Source organism: Bombus pascuorum, chromosome 6 (genome assembly GCF_905332965.1).
Source record: "Bombus pascuorum chromosome 6, iyBomPasc1.1, whole genome shotgun sequence".
NCBI lineage: Eukaryota > Metazoa > Arthropoda > Insecta > Hymenoptera > Apidae > Bombus > Bombus pascuorum.
This window is the reverse complement of record NC_083493.1, coordinates 7,755,637-7,778,888: the sequence shown is the minus strand read 5'-3', so window position 1 is coordinate 7,778,888 and position 23,252 is coordinate 7,755,637.

Sequence of the window (23,252 nt, the reverse complement as noted above, 5' to 3'; positions counted from 1 at the left end):
CGAGATGTTCCTACGCAATTTGATCTTCGAATCGATCTACCGACTTTGTTTTTTCATTAACTTTGCGATCTTCCACTCCACCTTTACTTCCACTTTATCCTGCCGCAGTCAAATTCCCCATAACTATAACCATGATAACTAAGCCATGCGATGACCGACATTTTCCTTCCCACTTCAGGACACCTTTGCAGTCACCTATTCATCTCTTACAAAAAGCAGCAAAAAGCTTCAAAAATGAAGGAAAAAATAAATCCACCTCGAATTCTCGGCACCCTCTCGGCCGGTATCAATTACTCCGCCCGGGCCAGGACAATCGCGTCCGCGAAGAAAAGGGACGCTTATGCCGTTGGGGCGCGTGACGAGCTGCGTAATTACAGAGACGACGGTCCCTATCATTTTCATTTTCATCAACGTTATCACGCTGCCACGATGATGCCTACGCGAAAAAGGAGCGGGAGGAAAGAAGCGCGAAAGGGGAGACGCTCTAATAGATTGCACGTTCGCTATTCGTACGCCCCCTTTTGCACGTACGCGTTGGCACGCGCTCAGTGGAAGCGCGAAATCGCGACGACTCTGCAAGAGGGGCCCGTCGACGACGTTCTTTTTTTTTCTCTGTTCTTTGCACGCCTGGAAGAGAAGGAAACTCAACGGCCAGCGACCCTTTTTTTCGCCTTTTGTCCCCGAATGCAGTGAGAATCTGCGGTCGCGCTTGTCGTACCCTCTATCTTGTTACAACTAGGCATAATTACACGAGCAGGAGCCGCATATCGAGCCGCGTAAGTGTCGCCTGTTACCAGGGACGAGTTAAAATCCTTCTCGGACAAGGATCCCTTCAGTAGCAAACGGGGCTCGTTAATGATGGAAGCGCGAGAAAGGAGAGTCATTGTACGCCACCCGCTTACTTTTATTCGCGCCAACGCCGCGCATCACTCGCGATGACGTTCCCCTCTCACGTATGGAAATAATGCCGTAATTAAATTTCTACTGCCCGAGCCACGGCTTTATGCTAACATCACTTTGTCTATCGACGCCCCTTTATCGCGATCCCCCGCCCCCTTTTGGCCCCGCTGTACCTAAGGACGTATTAACTTTGATGATTCATGGCGAAGGTGTAAAGTACACTTAAATATATACGGTAAAGGCTGTATAACGCCTTCTTCCTCCATGTGAATTCGTATAATAGGAGAAAGTAAAAAGCTAAAATTTCTCTGTTTAATCATAAAGTGATTAAAATTAAAATGATAAATAGAATCAGCAATGCGTTTATCATGCTTTTCTATTGCGATTTTCATATTATAAAGATAACAACGACAGGTAATGAAAGATGCAACACCTTGACAAGAAAAATGAATATGGATGAAAATATATTATATTCTTCGTCAGTGATTTGATCCGCACTACACGATTTGAAGGTTAAATACGTTTCAATAGTTCGTATTAATTTGGAATAATGCATTTGTGGAAGAATACAGAGGAAATCATGGTTAATTATCCGTCTTCCACCAGAGATTATCTACCTTTATCTTTAATGGATGTCTGGAATATTCAGAATCACGGATAAGCAGAACACGAATATTCTTTCAAGCTTCTGCACCTAATCCGAGAAACGAGCTACACTTTTCCTACTTCTCTAGAGGCAGCCTCTCCCGCTTCTCTTGGCCTCTTTACAGCCCGCTACAATTTCCGCCAAGCTCGCTCGAATATTTCTAATCCGCCTTCACTCGAGAAACGGCTGGGAACACTTGTTCCCGGTTTCCCTCGTCCGCCGAGGCATCATTTCCTCGCGTACGCAGACACATGGACGCTCGTAACGCTCTACAAAGCTGTCGAAAGCACGTATCGCGTTTACTCTCTACTTCTCCCTTTCTCTATCTTGGTTGTTTGATACGTACACGCATTTTTATGACGCGTTGCTCTCCTCGCGATATATTCCTATGCGGCGGGCCCACCGCGATATAAAAAAAAAGGGGTTGCTCGCAATAAAGTGCATCGCGAAGCGGGTAAAAGGAGAGGATTTCGCTGGCGCGCGCTCACCAACGTTGGTAAGGGGTACTGAGTCAGAGAGAGGGTTGAAAAAGGGAAAAAGGAAACGCACGAGACGAGCATTCGGCTGCATACGATGCAGATTATTATAATAAAAGTCCCTCCGCTTTGTTCAGTCGTCCCGGTACGCGCTATGCCTTTGTCCAGCTGGCACTCGCGTTGCTTTTCTATTTATATTTGTCGTGCATCATGCGCCGAACGCCGGACGCGCCACGTCAATAGCCAAATGGTGATGTCGAATCGCTCCTTTCTTCCCTTTGCGCGGATAGGCGTCCTTGGCTAGACGGGAAAAGCGCAAAACCATTTCGTTTGGATTGCATGCTTGCGAACGATAAGCGGTGATCTTGAAATTAGTTAAAGCGGAGTGGAATTTCCATAGAAAATATGAAGAGAATAAAATCAAGGTATGCTGCGATTAATGTGTAAGAATAAATTTAGAAACTTGACCGGTGCTTGACGTAAACTACCATGATTATGTTAACGAGTTGTCACCTGTTTAACATTGTTTGACAAATAAATCATTCCGTTTATCTACCTCTTTCTATCTCCCTTCTTTTGAAATAGTCGCAAGAGCAGGAAGATTTATCGCAGTTTTTATGTCCGGAAGTAATCTCCCTCGGCCAATTAATTTCCAACAAAGTAGAACAATCCACGTATACGAAACGCTCTTTCAAAATCTTAGTAGAATAAAGATATATACCTGCAGAGTATTAAAAAGTAGTATTAGGTTGTCCGAAAAGTGTCTTTCTTTTATAGACACGTCTTTTACAACGATGCATCTTTATACAAACATGAAACCCAATCTGTCAAACGTTGCGATTTTTATCTTGATAGAACAAAATGTATCATACGTAATTCGATAAAATAATATATTATAATATATATTATAATTGTTGAGGTTAGTAGATGTATGTGAACAAAGGAACGCGTGGATAAATTGTAAGGTAGAAAATATATTTTAATACAGAAGTGTAAATACAAGTCGGAATATAATTGAGCTGGTCCAGATCCACATGCTAACAGTGTTATCCTATGACTGAAAACCCTGAAGCCATTATCGCCTGTCTACAGTTTATGGTCTTATCTATACGCTGTCGATCGCTTCAGTGCTTGAGGAAACTAAAAAACCATATGTAGAGTTTTCTTAGAAGTGATGACCACTTCAACAATAATAATATAAAATAATATATTATACTAATAAGACTTTAAATACTTGTAGCGCTTACCGAGAGGAGTAAGCAATGTAATGGATATGAGTCCTAAAAGCAATAAAAATTGTCGATAAGTGCTCTAACCTCTAGATGTCTTCGTCACCATATACCATATATATACCAGTATGGCCCGTGGAAACGTGAAAGAAAACACGCGGCGAATGTATTCCGCGATAACGGATCACCGGCGCTCACTCAAGAAAACGGAGGAGGACGTAGTGGCGTCGGGCTTCACAGAGCCGTGAATTTCCGAGTGGCCTGGCATCACGGCGTCGTGTAAGGCGCGCACGCAATATACGCGCCACGATTCCACATAGAGGCTCATTGTTTTACCCTGAATCAATTACATGGCTGAGCTCCCGTCCGATGCTATCTGTCCGCGAGCACCGCGTGTGTCCCTCCGTTCTGCCTCGCGAGTGTGCCCTCCTCTCGTGTGCGTGCATACACGTACGCTAAGCCTGGCTAGGGCACAAACAAAACCGGCAGATTCAAGATCCGAACTCGGTAATTGGAACGTTCGGATAAAGCTCGACTCTGCTAGCCGTCCGTCGCGGCTTTCGTTTATCGATCTTACGTTCGTTCCTCCTCTTCCACGACTTCTTTCTCTTCTTCTCGTCCTTTTCCATCCGCCTCTCAGCGATAAGCGTTTCCGGGGGCCAATCGAGCTCGCCGCGTTTGTTCCTCTCTAGCACGCCCGTTTAATTAAATCGATGCTTTCGTGCAATTAAAGTTTCCTGCCGCGGACGAGTAAATTCGCTTATTTGCTTGCAACATTAATATCAGTTCCTATGTTTACGTAATCTGTTCACACGGCCTTTATATCCTTGTCTCATAGGTGTTCCTGGTTATTAAACATGGAAAGAATCATTTACATTCGAATGAGAATTCAATGTCTTCATGTCGAATTCGAATAACGTCATGCGAAGATCATTTAAAGATCAGTTTATGTTCATAAACTTTCCTTTCTGTTATTTCTATCTACGAGTAGAATACAGCAAGCAATTTTCACGTTATCACTGACATTGCAGCGGCCCCAATTGTGTACAAGTGACTAAAAGTGTACCTACGTGTAACTAAAAGTTATCTACGCATGAACTTTTATTCAGCTTTGTTTTATGCATTACAGTTGCATGAAAAGAGAGTAGGTGTTGAAAAAGTTATCAACAGATTCTAACATTCCCTACCGTACTAAATTGTTTTAATAAAAGGAAGCACTGACTAGAGGATGAACTATTTTTATTCACATTCAACGTCAACGCAAGACTTCCTTAAAAAAGACTCTCTTCTATGTTTCCACACAAATACGAACGGTCCTAACGAATACATCTATGTATTAATTCCAACGACGAATGACACAGATTTTAAACGACCAATCAGCACATTTGCTAAAATCTTAATGATCGTAAAATAAAATGCTCCTGTCTAACGTGCAAGACAACCGACAAGTCTTTCTATTTGCACGAGGTGCGGTGTGGGCACTGCGAAAGCGCAACTCGCCGCAGTTCGCAGCAACAAGCAAAGCAGATCGAACGAGGGAGGACGAAGCTGAGAGGCGAGACGTGGATACAGGCCGGTCGCCTTCTTTGAGATTACAGAAATGGAAGGTACGCTCGGTTTCGCGTTGAAACGTATCTAGACGCTCGCATGTACGTGTACATATACTCGCGCGAGCACCCGTCGTCAATCTGTAAAAGCAGAGTCGACGAGTAGCCGCGACGAGCTACCATCTCGCCTGTCCGTTCACGCGAACCCTGTATACTCGATGTCAGCTGCGATGTCGGACAAGCGGAACCGGTGCTTGACGATTTATCAATCGATACGCGTCGCCCGGAAAGGCGACCACTATCGCCATTATTAACCCTTTCCGCACGAAGCTTTTTTAGGTACAGTTGCCATGTATGTAGCGAAAATTGTAGTGTACGAAGGGAGAGATGTAAGTAAGAGGATTACGTTATGGAGTAAGTGTGGATAGATCTGTTACGGAAGATATTGAATCAGGAGGAATACAAAGTTTTCTGACCGTTATTGAATCGCATTTTCGAGAGGATTATAATTCCAATTAAATTAGGGCAAATATAAGTGTAACGATGTTCAGACGGTATAATATTTCTGTAGATTGATATTATGTCATCTAGCATGTTATATTAGGTCTAAAAAGTTTCTTTCGTTTTATGAGGAAATAATAAACGCACAACGTCTTTTGTTTTATATTATTTTATCGAATTAAGTACGATCCATTTTGTTCTGTTGGGATAAACACCGCGACATTCCACAGACTTGGTTTCACGTTTGGATGAAAGTGCACTGTTGTAAAAAACATGTTTGCAAAAGAAAGACACTTTACGGACAACCTGCTAATTAATAGCGAACAGTTGATGCTGTTAGAGGAATTGTAAGGCAAGGTCCAAGTTGGTCCTTTACGGGAACAATTTTTCATTTTCAATCGTATATTAAATTGTTTCTATGTTTTATGTAAAATTTTGAGAAATAATCAATACGATAATAAAATTGTTAGACACATATTGTACATGAATCTTGGTGTGCGATAATCGCTTCATGTAATCTATGTACATGTATTCATAGTCGTGAAAACGTTTGATGCTAAGAGAAAAATGTAACTGTACGAGCCATTCGTAGTTAAAATAACGTACGTACTAAATAAAGTAACATATATCACGAAATGCAATAATTAAGTAAAATACACTGCCATGAACAGAGGTAATAAAATAAGGAGAATTATAAGGAGAATTAGTCGCAAGTAATTATGACAAAGCGCGTGGTTACAAGTACATTTCTCGTATTAGTTTTATCTTTACATGCGTTGGGAAAAAGCTTGAAAAATATGTAGGAGTAGGAAATTTGCAATTTCTTTAAAAAGTATTATGTTACATACTTTCATACTACCCTTGACGAACCGTAAAGTCTTGTTACATTGATGTTATACGTTTACCCTAGAGAAAATCTTCCGAATAGAATTCGTGAAACTCTTTCGATATTGTATGAGACAATCTGTGCTGAATAAAAGTAGCAGAAATTGAAGCGCAGTGAAAATCTTTAGCATGTCATCTTAATTATAATTTTCTTACGTTTTGCATTTTAAAATTAACTATTTGGCTTAAGAAAAATTGAAATGCCAAGTGAAAAACAAACATAAGCGATAGGTAAGATCTTTACTTAACACTAGAACTACCACATCAGTCAAATCGATAGGTTTTACAACTTTATTTTAAAATTCCTACTTCGTGTTATATTTTTTTCCCACACTGATGTAATGACTTTCGCAACGATAACTAAAATTATAATATAATGAATTTTATTTTGTTTTCTATGCATTCAAACTCAAAATAATTTTGTATCATGGCTACTTATACCAAGTCACCAGTCAAAATGACTGGTACTTGTCAATGTGTAAAAGGGTCCTGCAATCCGTTTATCGAACCCCAATTGACCAGTTTCTTCATTTTGTACAATTTCCCACACATTTTTCTAATTTTTACTGCGTATCATTCGATGTGATGATATCGGATATCAGAAAAGTTCCGGATCGATCGCTAGATCGATAGATGTTAACACTAAAAATACCACAGCAATCAAAATGACTGGTTCTGCAATTTTATAAATTCGTCAAGCCTCGTTTCAGGATTATGGTCTCAGATGGATTAATAATACCAAAAATGTAACGTGGAATTTCTTCTATACGAAAGTAATAAATTAATAAATATAAAGATATTCTATTATTACGTATTTTTTCAAGACCAGTGATTTTGACTGGTTTTGGTAGAAATAGCTTCGTGTTAACTATCGGTAGATCCCGTGTTAAAGAAGAGTAAGAGTAAAGTTGAGTTCTAATAAAGAAATTGTTTGCTTCTAAACATTAGTTATATTCCTATATGTATTCATAAATTTTTGAAACTTCATACTAAAATGTTTCAGGCAAATTGGAATGTTACACAAAATTTCCCGTATGTTTGGTGGAAAAATGCACTTATTTTACTTTTCTTTGCCAGCTATCTAGTGTTCATTTTCATTATGTCTTCTCAAGTATCTTTTACGGTATCACGCTAAGAACAAATTATCAAGATTCATCGTGGCTACGATATTTGTATCGTCACTCTCATTTGCATAACGCGTCTAGCAAATGTGGGAACAGAATTGGCGGCGAGAAACGCTGGCGTAAAGGCACGGTGAAGGAATGCTCGCCGCGGAACGTCAAAAGACGCGGCGCCGGATGCCGATTCCGATCCGACAACTTGTACGAGCAAATTAATGAAAATCCACCAAGCTTGGAACACACGAGGAGGGAGAAAAAAAGGAGGACGTGAGCCGAGCGGAAGAAAGGGACGATTCGTCTTCGTTGCTTCAACTCATTGTCCGGTGACAACGATTTACGGCAAGTCGATCCGCGTTTTCTGCATTTTTTCCGTTCGCGCCAGACCCCTCCGGCCGTAATTTGGTAGCAAAACGAGACACCACAAAAAACTTAATTGTTCGTACACCTCGAAACGTATCCCCAATGCGACGTTCGAATTTTTACCTACTGTTTCGACTCGTTTACGCGATCGGTATCGCGCTACCTGTGTTTGGACAGGGATCTTATTTGCATGATTGTGGGTTGTAGCTTCGATAAGATTGCGTTGAATTAATAACGTATGATAAATACGATAAGGAACCTTCATAACTGACAGAAAAATAATCGTATCATATCGTGTGTAGCATCTACGATGTTTAACATAATAAATACTATTTGATATACTATCGTACTTTTTTCATTTTAGCGATTCGCAATCGTGAATAGCGAATAGTGAATAACAGTGAATAACGAACAATGATAAAATAATTAACTAGATGAATTTTCTTCTCTTAGTTTTTGCACGTAGATACTAAAAACTAGAAAATTAGAAAACTTAGTATGAAATTCATAAATTTATGCCTCAATTTAGAATCAAAAACTTACACTCATCTGTCCAAAAGATCAAGGTTCAAGATTGGACGATTAAAATTTCCAATTTTGAAATTTCCACTGCGGGCTAAACACGAGTTAGGAAAAATGTACCTAAGTACCAAAGTTTAACGCTTAATTACACATACTGAGAAAAACGAAATTAATTCCAGGCGGACGAATAAGTGTAACTCCAGGTTGATAGGAATCGTGTTAAATGCGTTTCGTTAATGCGGCCATTGTCTCTCGGCCACGATTAATCCGAAGTTCGAGCAGGCAAAAAAAAAAAAAAAACGAGTAGCAGGCAGATCGAACGATTTTCCAGCCAGTAGTCCGTGAACGTTGAAAGACGCGGAGATACGCGGCCGCGTTCACCGGAGGAGGATAGACCGATGGATAAAACGGCGGAACGAAAGCGGACGTAGATTGGGTGTACCGATTTAATTTCGTTGCGAATCAGGCTTGGTAAATACCGGTCGCCACCGGATTCTGAGAGAACCAATCGCGGTACAACGAAGAAACCGACCAGTTCGAGAGGGCAGGGGGAGCGTGCTTTAATTAAACGAGCGGAAATGATGCCCGGGTAAATATTAAATGCGACCGACCAGCCGCGCGGCCGTCTCGTTAACACGGCAGCCGCGTGAATATGATTAAACTTGAATGACAGGGCCGGCTTTCGCTCAGGAAAAATCTCTGCTTTCGTCTACTGATATTCGACTTCACGCTCGTCCGATTTGGGTAATTTTATTTGCCTCCATCCTCTCTCCGTCGTGTTGCATTGTACTCGAAAAAAGGGATCATCGTGCTACGTGTGTAATATTGTTGTCGATGATTCTTTGATTACAACTTCCGACGTGATGGTTCTTTAGTTCCTTTTGCAACGATGTCGTCAGGATCGTAAAGTAAAAGAGACAAAATTCGCGCTAGTTTTTTGGACGATTAACGACACCGACCCGAAGCAAGACAATCGTGCGAAGAAAGACAGCCATTACATCGGCTCTCGAAGAACCATCCACTGGGGGAATCGCTGTGTACACGCGTCGAGCAAAAGGCAGATCGCCCTGACAAGACAGTCTTTACCGTTTTCCACGAGGAACGCTGTCATCGCCTGTCTTGCAATTAGTCTCGGCTGACACGTTTTTGTCCGCCGTCTGGTTACTCCGCCTTGCGATCCTGTGTCGCGTGTTGCCACGCTAGTTTTCCCTCTTTTCTTTCCCTCCTTTCTTTCCATGTCTCGCCATCGTGAACTCGAACGTCTCACTAGGAAACGAGTCGTGAACGAGGGCGAAACAGTATGCGAAAATCGTCTGTCTAATATACTATGGCCTGCGAGTGTGACACTGGCTGTGAGGCGAGACTGCAAATTTGGCTTGGTATTTTTAACCGAGTGAGAATAGTTACTTGTTACGCCACGTTAACCCAGCCACGCCGATACTATCGAGGCATTAATTTACGTAAACGAGTGGAGTCGGCGTGGTTAGGATAACGAGGCGAATCTTAACGAGTTTGGCAGCCGGCTGGATCAGAACTCTGTTTGTTTCTAGAGAAACCGAAAGGGGAAGAGGTCGCGCTAAATCTATCTCTCCCTTCCCCGTCGGCTTTAAAACATTTTAATCATTCCCTGCGCTTTCGCGCAACGATTGCACCGATGAAAATGTTACTGACGCTTGGTGGATTCGAAACATCATGCAGATAGAAGGTTTGATTGTTTTTGGCGCAACTTACTTCACCGCGTGCAAGTTAATTTAGTTCGCGATTCAATTGGGAGTGCTACGAACTAAAGCAGAATCCTACAAAATTAGATAGGGTTGTAATACAACTGCATTCTAAACGTTTATCTCCGCTGATAGAATCGAGAAAACAAGCGTCGAGATCATCGTGAAGTGTTTCCAGTAAGTCGTTTTTTGGAAGTTAGTTCAATTTATTTAATCAACCTGATTTATTTCATTAAACGTATCGTTGAAACAACCACCTTGTAACTTGCATGTGCATTTTCGGATTGATTTCATATTCCTACTGTTGAAGTGATCGCCACTTCTAGGAAAACTCTACATCTGGTCTTCGGTTTTCTCAAGCGCTAAGGTCATCGATAGCGCATAGACAAAAGAATGCGTCGATGACAGGCCATAAGTGGTACACGTGCGACGTTGGCTTCAGGGTTCTTTTAGTCTCAGGGTAACATTGCTAGCGTGCGGATCTGGACCAGCTTACATTGTATTCCACACTTTGTACTTTAATATTCACAATATATATATATACTTACAATACCTTACAGTTTACCCACGAGTTTCTTTAATTCCACATACATCGAATAATCTTAACATCTACTAAAATAATTATGACAGTCGTTTTACATTACGGTGCTAATGAAACTCCGAAAGATATCACGTAACACATATGGACATAAAAGTGTACTATGGTAACTGTTGAAAAACTTTCGTGATCCGATGTACAATATCTTCCAGTTTGTACTTGATACTTCTCCTCGGTTGTAGAACGGTTGTACCGCACGCGTTGTGAATCAAGGCGACCCGTATTTACGATAGGACCCGAGAGATTAAATTCGTGGCGCATTATTATGTGCGACGCGGTCGTGCGTAGCAAATACGTCTGGATTTCGGGGTGCGAGTCGTGTGGATCGTAGACGCATTTGTATTCCAGCGGCAAGACAGCGAAGGCTCTCTCAGCAGGCCCACCTCTTCGAGCGGTGTTTCTCGATGCAAAACGATGGAAAACGATCAGCCCCGATTCCCATGACACGACGTAACTCGACTATACCGCACAGACAAACAGCCTGGCCAAAATGCGTTGCGTGAAGTTCCGCGAATCCATCGCGGGCCAAATGGAATTTCGCCTCCCCGAATTTCGAAACGCGAGTTCCGCTTGACGTACGATTATGGCTGGGGACCACTCGAAAACGTTTCATTCGCCAGGTCGAGTTAACGTATCGGACGTGTCCGCGTGAATTAGCACGTTCCGTGACGCGGCTTTATCCGGTCAATTTGAAAACTGCCGCCGCCGTGCACCGGCCGATTAACGCCCAAATTATTTCTTTATCCCTAGCACCCCAGTTACCGATAAGAATAACAGTTTATGCTCCCCTGTGTGATAAAATAAAGTAAATTCGCAGAACGTTGGGAAAAGATTTCTTTTGATTTTGTTTTGTTCGGTTGAGACTGAGAAAGTGTCGTTAATCGCGTTTAGGAATAAACTTCGAAGCTTTATTGGCAACGAAACACTTGTATTATTCTTCTACCGAATCATTTAATAATCTGTAGTCTTCAATTCAGTGAAAGACAGAATTCAAATTAATTTTGCCTTTATTGATCCTGTTGCGAAATTACTCTGTGGTTATAAAACATATATATTCGCGCACCACCGTATATATTATGGCGTTGATACATTAATTAATTAGCTCCATGTATATTGAATTTCATATCATTTAATAGTACTTCGTTTGATTACAAAAATTTGATGCCATGAGAAATGTAGCTTCTAAAAAAATGCTTCATTGCAAGATAAAAAAACGCACAAACATATTTTACAGCCACAACAATTCCCAGTTACTATCTCGTCTTAGAGCAATTTCTAACTGATTTGTCAACTTCTTGCCATATAGCAAGTCTCCTATCAAATCCCTCCTATTTCTTTATCCAACATCTTTTGGCCCTTTCTCTACCAAATATCTGACCCTTTCGTTTCACGAATTTCTTTTCCTAAACCATATACCAAAAAAAAAAAAAAAAAATGCAATAAAAGAAGAAATGGCCGCTGAATCGAGATTGCGGATCTACGAGTATCGCGATAAATCGCGAGTGGATCATAAAGTAGAAAGAATTTCAGGTTGTATCCAGCGTTTCGCGTCAGAGAAGCGGCTTGAAGTTCGGTCTGCGCGGCGATTCGATTCGCGAACGTCGAGCCACGAACCAAGGGGGGACAATTAACGGCTCGTCTCCGACGAATATATGGACCGTTCGCCAGCCACGACCCACGTCATACGTCATGTCTTTCCACGGGCGTATTTCGGCGTAACGAGTCGAGTCGCACGCGTTTATTCGTGCGCGACGTGAGTAACGATCGGCTCCGCGCGCCGCAGCGACGCGACTCGATGCAACACGATGCAGCAGCCACGATACAAGCCGAGTTTCGGATTTCCACGGCCGTTTCGAGGACTTACCACTGTCACGGAAGGTACGAGGTCCAGCCACGGGTTGAAGGTCGAGTGGAAGGGCCGCGACCGGCAGCCATTCCGTAGGCCGTAGAGTAGCGCTGCGGGAATTGGGAATTTACGGGACGACCATCGACGCCACGTTAAAAGTGTCCACAGGCACGTCGTAATATACCTCATTACTCGCACGCCACGAGAACTCCTGAGACTTCCATTCTGCTCGAGTAAATCTGCGTCTTGGGAACTTCTTATCTTCGAATGCATTTGTCTCTTGTCCAATTTGCTTCGTCATCGATGTTCTTGAAGAGTTTTCTTTCTGGTATTGACCCTTCGTGTGATGATATATCCACGATAATGTGTCTCTGTTTGTTTCAATGAAATTTTAATTAAATTCCTGTTGAAACCATTTAGCTGGAGCGAATTGTTATTATACGAATGGGAAAAGATAGCGAGCGAATAAAATCGACAAATTTATTATTAAATCTAGGATCGTGCAGGGAAAACACGATAAATCTACCTTTGTTGAGTTTTCGTTTTTCATATCATTTGATTGCTAAAAGGAAACATTTTTGCTATGAAGTAATTGAAGAAAGAAATAACTTTTAGCTTGGAGGATGTAAGCTTTTTAAGTATAGATGATATAACTTCCAATAGCTTTGTACAGATATTACCGGAATTCTACTGTAATCGATCGATGCTGAAGTAAATTTCTTAAATGAACTCTGTATGCAGTCTGCACAGTGTTTTTCAAATTGTTTTAAAAACAATTGCAATCTCACATTCACGTCATTCAATGTAATAAAGGAATTCAAGTTTCTGACCAACTTGAAAAAGCAAGCGTTTCCATACACCACTTCAGACACCTTACACATATCTCCGGTTGAGAGAGCACGCGTATCAAATTAGCGAATGAAAAAACACGCGTGCTTTCGCGCGGCGTGTTTGTAATTCCTTTGTTTGAACATTACGGCGAAGTCGGTAATTGCGTAGGTTCACCGGTCGGATAAAAAGAGGCGGTCGGTTCGCTCGCAGAAATCTTCTCTGCACAGACGAAACTTCTTGGGTCGGGACGAGGGTTGTTTTGACAGGGGCAAGGCCTATTCAAATTATTGCGCGTGCGGCAACCCCCTCGAAGCAAAAGGGGTAAGCAAAAACCTTTATGCCGCGTTTCAGGTGGCTGGTGAATAAGTCGAGCAGGATTTTCGAGAATCCGCCCAGGCTTTCCCTGTGAATTATCCGAAACGGGTTACCAGCACCTGTCCACCGACCGAGGGAACCTGCGCTCGTTCTCCCCGCCAGCGATTTTTTTTCAAACGCGGTGCGCTTCGATGATTTAAATGGCCACGTACTACTTGAGACGCGTATCTACGCGAACCAGAAGAAGGGCAAATAAACAGGGAAAAGAACGAGTATAAGACAAAGAAAAAGCAAAGGCACCTTCGTTTCGAGACAAAAATGCGAAAGAGCACTTTGTCCAATCCAAAAGGGAAAGAGTACCTCTCTAAATTTCGCGAAGAAGCTCGGAGACCGACTTTCTTTTTTCTTTGAATCAAATGAACTCAGCCTTGTAATGTGCCAGTCATCCTTGTAATGTCGATGACTAATTAACAGATCATTAGGAAAGAGTTTTCTCTTAAATCTCCTCTTCTTAAAGCACAAACCCTTCGTTTTCTTCTACCTCCCTTTTATTTTCATTTTGACGCTAGAAAGTGGAAAATTGATTATCTTCCACCGCCTTAAAGGTACTACGCTCTACCTTCAGTAAATCCACTTACCCATAAAAATCGTGAAAAAGCGGGCAAAAATTCTCGCCATCACATAGATCGAAAATTTTACAACGATAGAGTATCCAACAAAAAGTATCTATCGAACGTCAGTCTCAGAGAGATCAGATACCAGAGCACCTTTGTACCGTACCCAGTTCCACGATAAATCGGAACACGTCTTTGATGGTAGTGGTACGCGCCACGGCATGCAAAATATGCAGAGGCATGTACCCGCGACTCTTACGCACCGCTCCTTTGCAACTGGTCGAACGCTAATGACCTTAATGAGGCTGTTTTGACGCTTGTACGTCCAGCTGTTCGTCTTTCGATCCTGGGGCCTCTGGCACTTCTCGCTGGGTACAACGGTGTAACCGTATTGCCCGAAGTAATTGCCGCCCAGCCACTCGACTCTCATCTAATTGCGCCAGATTCCTTGTCAAGCACGAACCTTCGATATCGAGGCTGTGGTTGCACGATGCTTTTTGATCGGGTGTCTGGCGCGTGTTGTTTTTGGTACCAGACGGCTAATGACTGATAATTCGATTTAAATTTCAGTTTTCATTCCTTTTTTAAATTTCTTTTTATACCTGTGAAGTGTTAATTATAATGATGCAGTATGAATAGATATGACTAAGGTGATAATTAATAATTACCATGACGCGATGTACACTAACTTTCTTGTCACACTTTTCAAAGAACCGTCATAAAATATAGGTTAGACTTCCTCATCGTAGCCATCATTACGGGTGGCAAGTTTCTGGCGGTCATTTATTAATTTCGCACGATACGAGAGCGAGAAAAGCATTAGGGCCGGGTCGGTCTTTTGATTCATTGTTCCCATAATCTTTTAGTGGCTGTAATTATGTGTTCTCCTGGTAATCGCACGTTCATTATCCGCGCGCGGTTCACGGCAACGCGCGATCCCGCGAGCGCGCAGCCGTACGCGCGGCAATATTTCGCTGTGGGTAATTGCGCTGTTAATTAAGTAAATTTCGCACGATTACTCTTTTCGGTTTTTCCTAGAATCGTAACTGACAGTTTTTAATTATATTTAATGACGCCGGTGGCAGTTGCAACGAACCCACTCGGTAACAGATAGCCCATGTGGGCTGTGGACTCTTTTGTGGCGCGCGCTCGGGCGCCGCCACGGACGAATTACCGCATCGGTTAATAGGCATGTAGCGTGCGCTTAAAGTGCCAAGATTATACTGCACCTACTCTTTTTTGCGACCCCGGGACAAATGGGTCAAAATGCATTATCAGAGGGTCGGTAGTGCATTACCGTGATAAAAGGGGGCAAAACCAAGAGCTTCGTAATAACATATTTTTTATAACGTTTAACGCGCTCCGTGCCGCGAAATTCACGTACTAGAGGGAAAAGGGGAGAAATAAAATCCACTAGGTAGACGGTGGCAGTAGAAAATGAAGCAAAGGAACGGTTGCTTTTAATCGTTCACCGGTCTTTAATTACCTGGCGAGAGAAAAGTTTGCAGTCCGCCCACGAGCTATTAGTAATATCGCGGTTGAAAATCGGGCATAGGAACTCGGTCGAAGTCGTCGAGAACACGCGACCCTGGATTTCATTGAAACGCGTGTGCTGGTCCAATCCTTTTTTGCGAATGTTGAGCGACCCAATACGAAGAAAAGAAAAGGCGAAGGCAGGTGCTTTAGAAAATGAGAATCGAACGTGTTCGTTGGTCGAAATCGTTTTTCGTGGCACGATTCAACGCGACGCCATTAAATTCGCGATACAATGAGCCACAAGCGAGCATACTGGCGCGTGAATCTAAACGTTAAACTCGCCTAGAGATCGCGTACAAATGCATCGACTTTGAAATCTAGAAGTTGATTTGGTTCGTGGAACATCGATTGAAGAGGTCGATATAATCGGTATGGCCAATTAATCGTGCAATTAGCGGACCCTTTCATGCGTCGAAAACTCGCCCCGTGTTTCCACAAGGTTGCCGACTCGCTTCGAGCTTTATGGAAGTACGATGAATTCGCAGGTAGCCTAAACGCGTAGGTAGTCTCCTCTTTGATATTGGAAGGGGACAATAACAGGCGTGGCACAGACGAACCGGCTAGCTGGGCGTCACCCACGTACGTATGCTAAATTTATGTTCTCTTGCATTGACTGGTATAAGGATCTAAGAGAAATCCTCTCTCTCTCTCTCTCTCTCTCTCTCTTCGATCCCTCTACGACCTGTGCTCGACCATACTGCGATGCGGTCGTCGATAATACGCTTAAGAAGCTCGTCGATCTACTTTTGTGTCGTGTAACGCGTTTGAAATCTCCGAGGAATTGATGGTGGCTTGTTCGGTGGAATTTTGTTGGTTGTGATAAGCTTATTTTATTCGTTATTAGTAGGCGGATGTTCGTCATATATTTGTCATATTTGTGCAAAGAGTTTGTAAATGTTACAACGAGGACTTTGCTTTGGATATTTTGTATGTCTTTTAAAATATACCCATTTTATACGTTTTTACGGATGTAAATTTCTTATAATTGCGTAAACATATCTAATCATCGACGAAGCAATCATTTTTTTCAATATTTCTTTCTCGGGTTATCAAACATACCCCAAATCCTCCATCATCATTCGCATGATTTTCGCCTTGTTTTACTAAACCATCATTAGTTCAAGGAAGGAAAACAGTTTAAAGGATGATCGCGTGCCTGAACAATTCACCACGAATTTACTACGATACTATGCAATATGCTAATAGCGCAATAATAAACACTTTACCTCCACGACAGCAGCAGTAAATAGGGGTTTTGTCTGTTCAAACACGATACTCCGCAATGGTTTCGTCCTGTACTGCGTATCTCCTGATTAGGAGATCGTTGATAAGGGGTATTGATCGCTTCGTTAGGCGACGTAGCAAACCAGCTAAGACTGCCTTAAACCTTGCACACATGAAACATACGAGAATATTAATGATTATCCCGTACGAGTGATAATTATTCTACGAACTGTCTTATCCATCTTCATGTACGTCATTGTCAGATGCTTTATAAATATTTAAACACGACATCTGTCTTAACAGTGGCAAACGCCAATCTGTTAAAACGATGTTTCCAAGGTACACACGGCGTCCGATTTAACACGTCCACAATTTGTTTGCCAAGCGAACAGAAACGCAAACATGGGGTGAAAAAGGGGATGAGTCTACTTTGTTGCCAACTAGAATATCGGCAATCATTCCTGTCGCTTATCCAGCCGCGATACGTGGCCGATAAAATCGAAAACTCGCGGTGAATAACGCGAACCTGAGCTGCCCGATCGCTCGACTATCTTTATCCACGATCACCACTTAAAGTCTGCCACGCGAATTTACATGCTCGCGATGTTTGCGTCTGTTTCCTGCCTCTCTATTCCAGCTATTCAAAACAACACGTGCGCGTGCTCCACCTGAGAAATTCTGAAAACGAACGCTGTTGCGATCTAAGAGACTAAAGGAAGAATCGTCGCAGAAGCGACTATAAAAATGTCGACGAGCCTATTTAAAAGACAGCGACGCCCGTTGGTTACCTTCGTTCCAAGAAAATTAAAAGGTTGAATCGTCGGTCTGAGATACCCATACGCGTAGAAAAGTAAAAAAATGTAAAGCATGCACGCGAGGTAAAGATTTAGCGGAACCGGTTAGTTGCCGACGAAAGGAAAACATATTGAAAGAAGGTAAGAATCGAGCAATAAAAAGGAACTAATTGTCCCACGTAAATACCGGCTCGAGGTAGAATTGATATGCGGCAGCAAGACGGCGCGGCGTCACGGCGCATTCCCTTTTTCATCGCGTCGTTGAATAGCATTACGAAAATGAGATCTCGCGAGGAAAAGGAAGATTTGCTCTTTCTGTTTTCGAGGGAAGAAAACGAGGAGACAGAACGAAAGGGGCGGCGCCTGAAGTGGAATGGCCACGGAAAGGAATGGCTCACGGTGTCGTCGTACGCGAAGAGTAGCGACGATATTGCTGGCAATAACGATAATAACTATGATAATCATAATAGTAGGAAGCAATGCGGCATGAACAATGTGTTATTCTTCATTACCAAAGGTCTGAGTCCGTCTATGAGTCCGTGTTCGAATGTTCTCTCGTTGCAAAGTACGCGGTGCGGCTTGAAAGGAGAGCAGAAAAAGGGGCGCAGGGTCGCTGATCATTTAAACTGCGACGAGAAATCGCGGGAATGAGATTGAAATGCATTCAGTTCGTTCGCGGCCACTCAGGCGTTCGCCTGTTCTTCGTTTATTCGTCAAGCTCCTCCGGTTAGGACGGGTAAGAAAGAAACGTCGAGACGTCGACGAGGTTGTAGGTAGAAGGAAAAGCTGCAACCAGCAACTGCAGACTGCCAGCTTCCGCATAAATATATGCCGTATTGTGCTTGCTCTATTTACCAAAGACCTCCGTTGGCTCTGCCGTTATTGTTCTCCGGCGTTGATTTCCTCTGAAGAGCTTCTTCGAAGGCGAAACGGGAAACGGGCGACGAGCAGAGCAGCTAGTTTGATTTTCTTTTCACGCGATTCTTCTCGTCGTTTCGTCGTCGTTCTCTGTAATGCAACGGCGGACGCGGACCGAAGCGGAAGTGGCGTCGAGAGTACCCGGTAAATGAAACGATCCGGCTAAAACGCTTTCACCGGATCCCAGTGTTTGTAATTACATTTGTTCCTGCGCGACTGTAATAAGCATTTATTGTTTTTTTATACCCTGTACAAGATGGTCGAGATTGCAGCTGCCAGTGGATACGTATTTCGACAACCGTCAGACTTCCTTGATACAGAATACTTTCTTGTCTTTAAGTCTGTTAAATGAAACATTGGACTGCTTAAAAGATTTTTCTTGTGTTTAGAACAAGTGATCGTAAGTTCTAATCAATATTACTACTCTAAAGTGCTCAATTTGTATCTTTATAAGCTTCATTATTCGCATGTGCACACACATGAATCACCTTACAATACGTTTCACTTTCGCGCGGCGCAACTGTATTGTCAAGAATAATAAATTAACATTAACCTTTAACCGCAGCCTTCAACACCCAACCAATCTAGCAGCCAAACAGCAATACAAGCCGTCTCATATCCAAGCTTGTACAACTATACGTACAAATTGATCCTATTGAACCACTCAAACGTTAATTCACTTCCGTCATTGCCGAAATAACAGCCTGACGTCGAATGTCAGTGAACTCTGGAAGATAGTCGGCAGTCGGGTCCCTTCGTGCTCGTGTACATTCCCGCGGCGAATTAGCCGCGATTTCCGAGAGAGATAGAAACACATCGTTGGAAGCTGACCGGACGAAAGCTCGAAGGTGCGCGTGGAGAGAAACAGTCGTGGCGGAATTACACAGCAGAAGAATGCGGTGAGAGCATGCATTACGGTGTGGTTAAGAGGGCATGTAACTAATTTGCTAAACTGGGCTAACGTCGTAATAAATACACTCCTGTAACCGTTCCCACCGGTCGCTCCGTCTCGCTCGTGCACACCCTCGCCGAGGACTGCCTCGCCGCGAAAGAAGAACCGTCAGGAATGCAGCTCGACGCTGCGCCTCCGCCACGTGACACCGCCATGTCGACGCCAGTACTTCTATAATGCGATGCAGTTCTTAACATTCGCCGCGATTTGCCGCTGCTCGATGTTGCTACTTGTTCCAGCACCGGCAAACAGAATAGATACAAAGACGACGAGCCAGTGCTCGAGAAGGTTTCTCGTAATTTGTAAATTGCTGGATCGTGTAGGTTCGGCGTGTTGCAGATTTGAAGACAAACAGGTTTACTTGTTCCAAGTATCTGTAATTTCGTACGCATCAATGAAACGAAAAACCTAGCAGAGTTTGTAGCATGCGATTATGCCCTGCTAACTACTTGTCGTTACGAAAATTATACTCAAGGTAGAATATGTAAAGGTCAATAGCGGAAAACGTTCATTTAATGTTATTTTAAGTATACTTCAGTGCCACTGGTATAGATGTTTATTTTAGGCGATTACGTTTATTTGACACTAAAGAGCATCGTAGACGATCCTTAAACTCGAACCAGGTGCCACTCGAACGCTTGTTATTCGTTGTTGGCGAAAAGTTTTCGTCGCGACTAGATGAAGCAAAACCAGAATGATCCGAAAAACAGACCGGCTCTGTTCGACTAATCGTTGTGAATCAACGTCAAGTCACCGGTCGGAATCGACCACCATCTCCTCGGTTTCTTGTTCGACTCGGTAATGGAGCCAGAACCAACGAAAGAATGGGAGTCGGTTGGAAACCAAGGACGCGAAGGGTTTCTCGAGCGGCATTTAACCGAAACCAGCGAGAACACGATCCACGATTTCGCGATCCTGAACGTGCTCTCTCGAGGCTGCGGGTCGACGAAGGATCGAGAGGTGGCCAGGTGAAAAAGAACACCGCGGCACCTCGTGACGCCGGTGCCTGGCTACAAAAGAGAAGCCGCGGGCGGAATGGAATGGAACGGAATGCCAGCGGCGTGTGAATTACATTCCTGACACGAGCTAAGCACAACCCGACATCCCATAGACCCACCTTACCGAACTTCTTCTTTCTTTCTTTCCTTCAACCTCGACGTCCAGTCTCTTCGCAGTGTTACGCCAAAGGAGGATGCTCATGACGCGACCATCTCGCCTCGATCAACGACTTTTTGTTAGACATCTCCTTCGCGACGGTGGCTCGATTCCCCGTAGTTGTCCTACGCTTGAGTTCTACTCGAGACAGGATTCTACTAAACTGATCGAAGTAAAACCTCGACGACACGGTCGGAGAATTAATTGACATTTGGCGAAAATAAGGAGTGGTTTGTATCGAATCTCGTGTAACATTTAACAATGCATACGTATCTATTCACTGATTCCTTCCTTGTTCATATTTCTTTCGTGATCACTGGTCTCGCTTGGTATGTGACTGGAGAACTCGTTGCATGGACATTATGAACTCGATGTATCGCTATCGTTGCCTTGATAGACAACATTGTACGACCTATTACGAGAGAAACGAGTTTCCTCCAACACGTCGAATCAATAACGGATCCTATTCGACGATAAAATCTAATAGACAACTAGACACGATTCGACATGCGAATCTCCTCCGAAGGAGTTCTGTCGAACGCACGGGTCTAATCGAAAAGATTATTTTGCGCCGACAGATATAACGAAAGCAACTGAAACAGAAACTACTTTTATAGGGTAGTAAACATGTCCCAGTTAAGTAATGTTAACGCAATGCCTGGTTGCATGGTTGAGAGTGCTAGACCGTGTAACTGGTACACGGGCAATAATGAATAGTCAGCCGAGGATCGACGTATGAACGATCGCACACAGCTCGCAGATGTACGCGTATGGGTGGCCGCGAACGCGTTCGTTGTGAACCTGACGATTTTCTGGTCGGTGTTATTGGTAGCCTGGCGACAGCATCGATAATTGCCAATCATTCGTAACAACCGCTAGAAATATATTGAACGTTGGTGCACGGTGCACGGTGCAGCCGGCTGGCCGGTTGTGTACACACGATATCATCGTTTGTTCGCCGATCGGTTTCCACGGTGGTCTGGTAGGCGCACGTCCTGCCGTACAATACAGTTTCGTTCAATACCTGTCAGTGATTCATACGGTGTAATAGAATTTTTCAAGTGCGCCACGCTCGAGGATCGTTCGCCGGCCTGAAAAGTGACAATATGCGTTTGCTCGTTCAATGAATCGATTAGCCTCGGCTCCTTTCTCCTGTCTCGCGCGATTGTAAGTACCTTAAGCTACTTCTCTTGGCGATCAGAAAAGAGAGAACAATTTCCGCCGGACGGGCCTCGTTTCGTTCACGGAATACTTCGATTTACGACGCTTACTTATTAGCAACCATACTATATCCGATCCATCAAGGGAATACATACTTATTAAATTACATACAGTACCATTGTGTTGTATGGCATACTCACGTGACTGACTGCCGAGTTATTAATCGTTACAGTCACCGTTCAATCTTCTCTTATTAACATAATTGCCTTTTAATCCTAAGCCATAGGTTATTCTATTAATCGAGAAACTGTTATTAAGCGAGTACTATGGCTACGTCGTACGACTACGACCGACTGACCCAAAAGACAAGGTACGAGCTATTCGTACATACATAGATGTATTGTACGTAGAGAAACGATGGAAACACGAAGCGCGCGTTTTCTTCAACGTTCGCGCGATGACCTTCCCATCTGGCTGATGGAAAATGCTTTCCACGGAGTCGTTAACCTGCAACACGGCATCATCGTTCCTGGACAGCCGATCTGTTGTCTCGCGTTCCCGCGTGGAATCGCGCGTGTATGTACTTCCGTGTTACAAACCGGCATTCAGTCGCGGCTTGGGCAAAGATTGCACGTTACAAGCGGCTCGCCGGGGACACAACGGTTCGTCTGTACCGGTAACTCGAACACGACGCGGCGACAATCCGCTAGACAAACGGACGTACCAGCTAGACGGACGAACAGCGGACAGAGCCACGAGGAGCACAAGCTTACGGAGATTCTGGTAGCGCAGTAAGAGGAAGACGCAACCGTTGACCTTTTCTTCAAGCTGGCCACAACACGATACTGCCTCTACGGCGAATCCTAACAAACGAACCTCTGCCATTGGATCGGGACTCCTGTGGAATTTTTACCTTTTCCTCCGAGCAATCAGATAACGTCCACCATATCGAGTTTCGCTGGACAACTATCTAAACTTAACCTGTCCTGTTCAACCTGCTTGATTTACGCGTCTTGAAACCAACACGACGATTGTAATAACGAAAATGGTGCTTCGTATATGCTCCAAGGGGAGTTCTAGATATCGACCATTGTCTTTTTAGCTCAAGATTCATCGGTGAACTGTCATGGTTACCAAACGACGATCGGCGATTCGTTCACGATTTCAACGATCCACGATCTGACCGTGGCTCGTAGTAAGCGTGCCGCGTGCCCTATACCGGATAAAAAGATGTGGATCTCCACCCGTGGATCACGTTTCCCACGAACGAAAGGGTGGGTGACTCCGGCTGGAATCGACGACGAGCAGGACTTCGAGTCGAATCGCTCGCGGTCGTTACCGCTTTACCGACGACGCCGATTCCTATCCTCCTCAATTACAGATCCTCGAGACGTGACTGG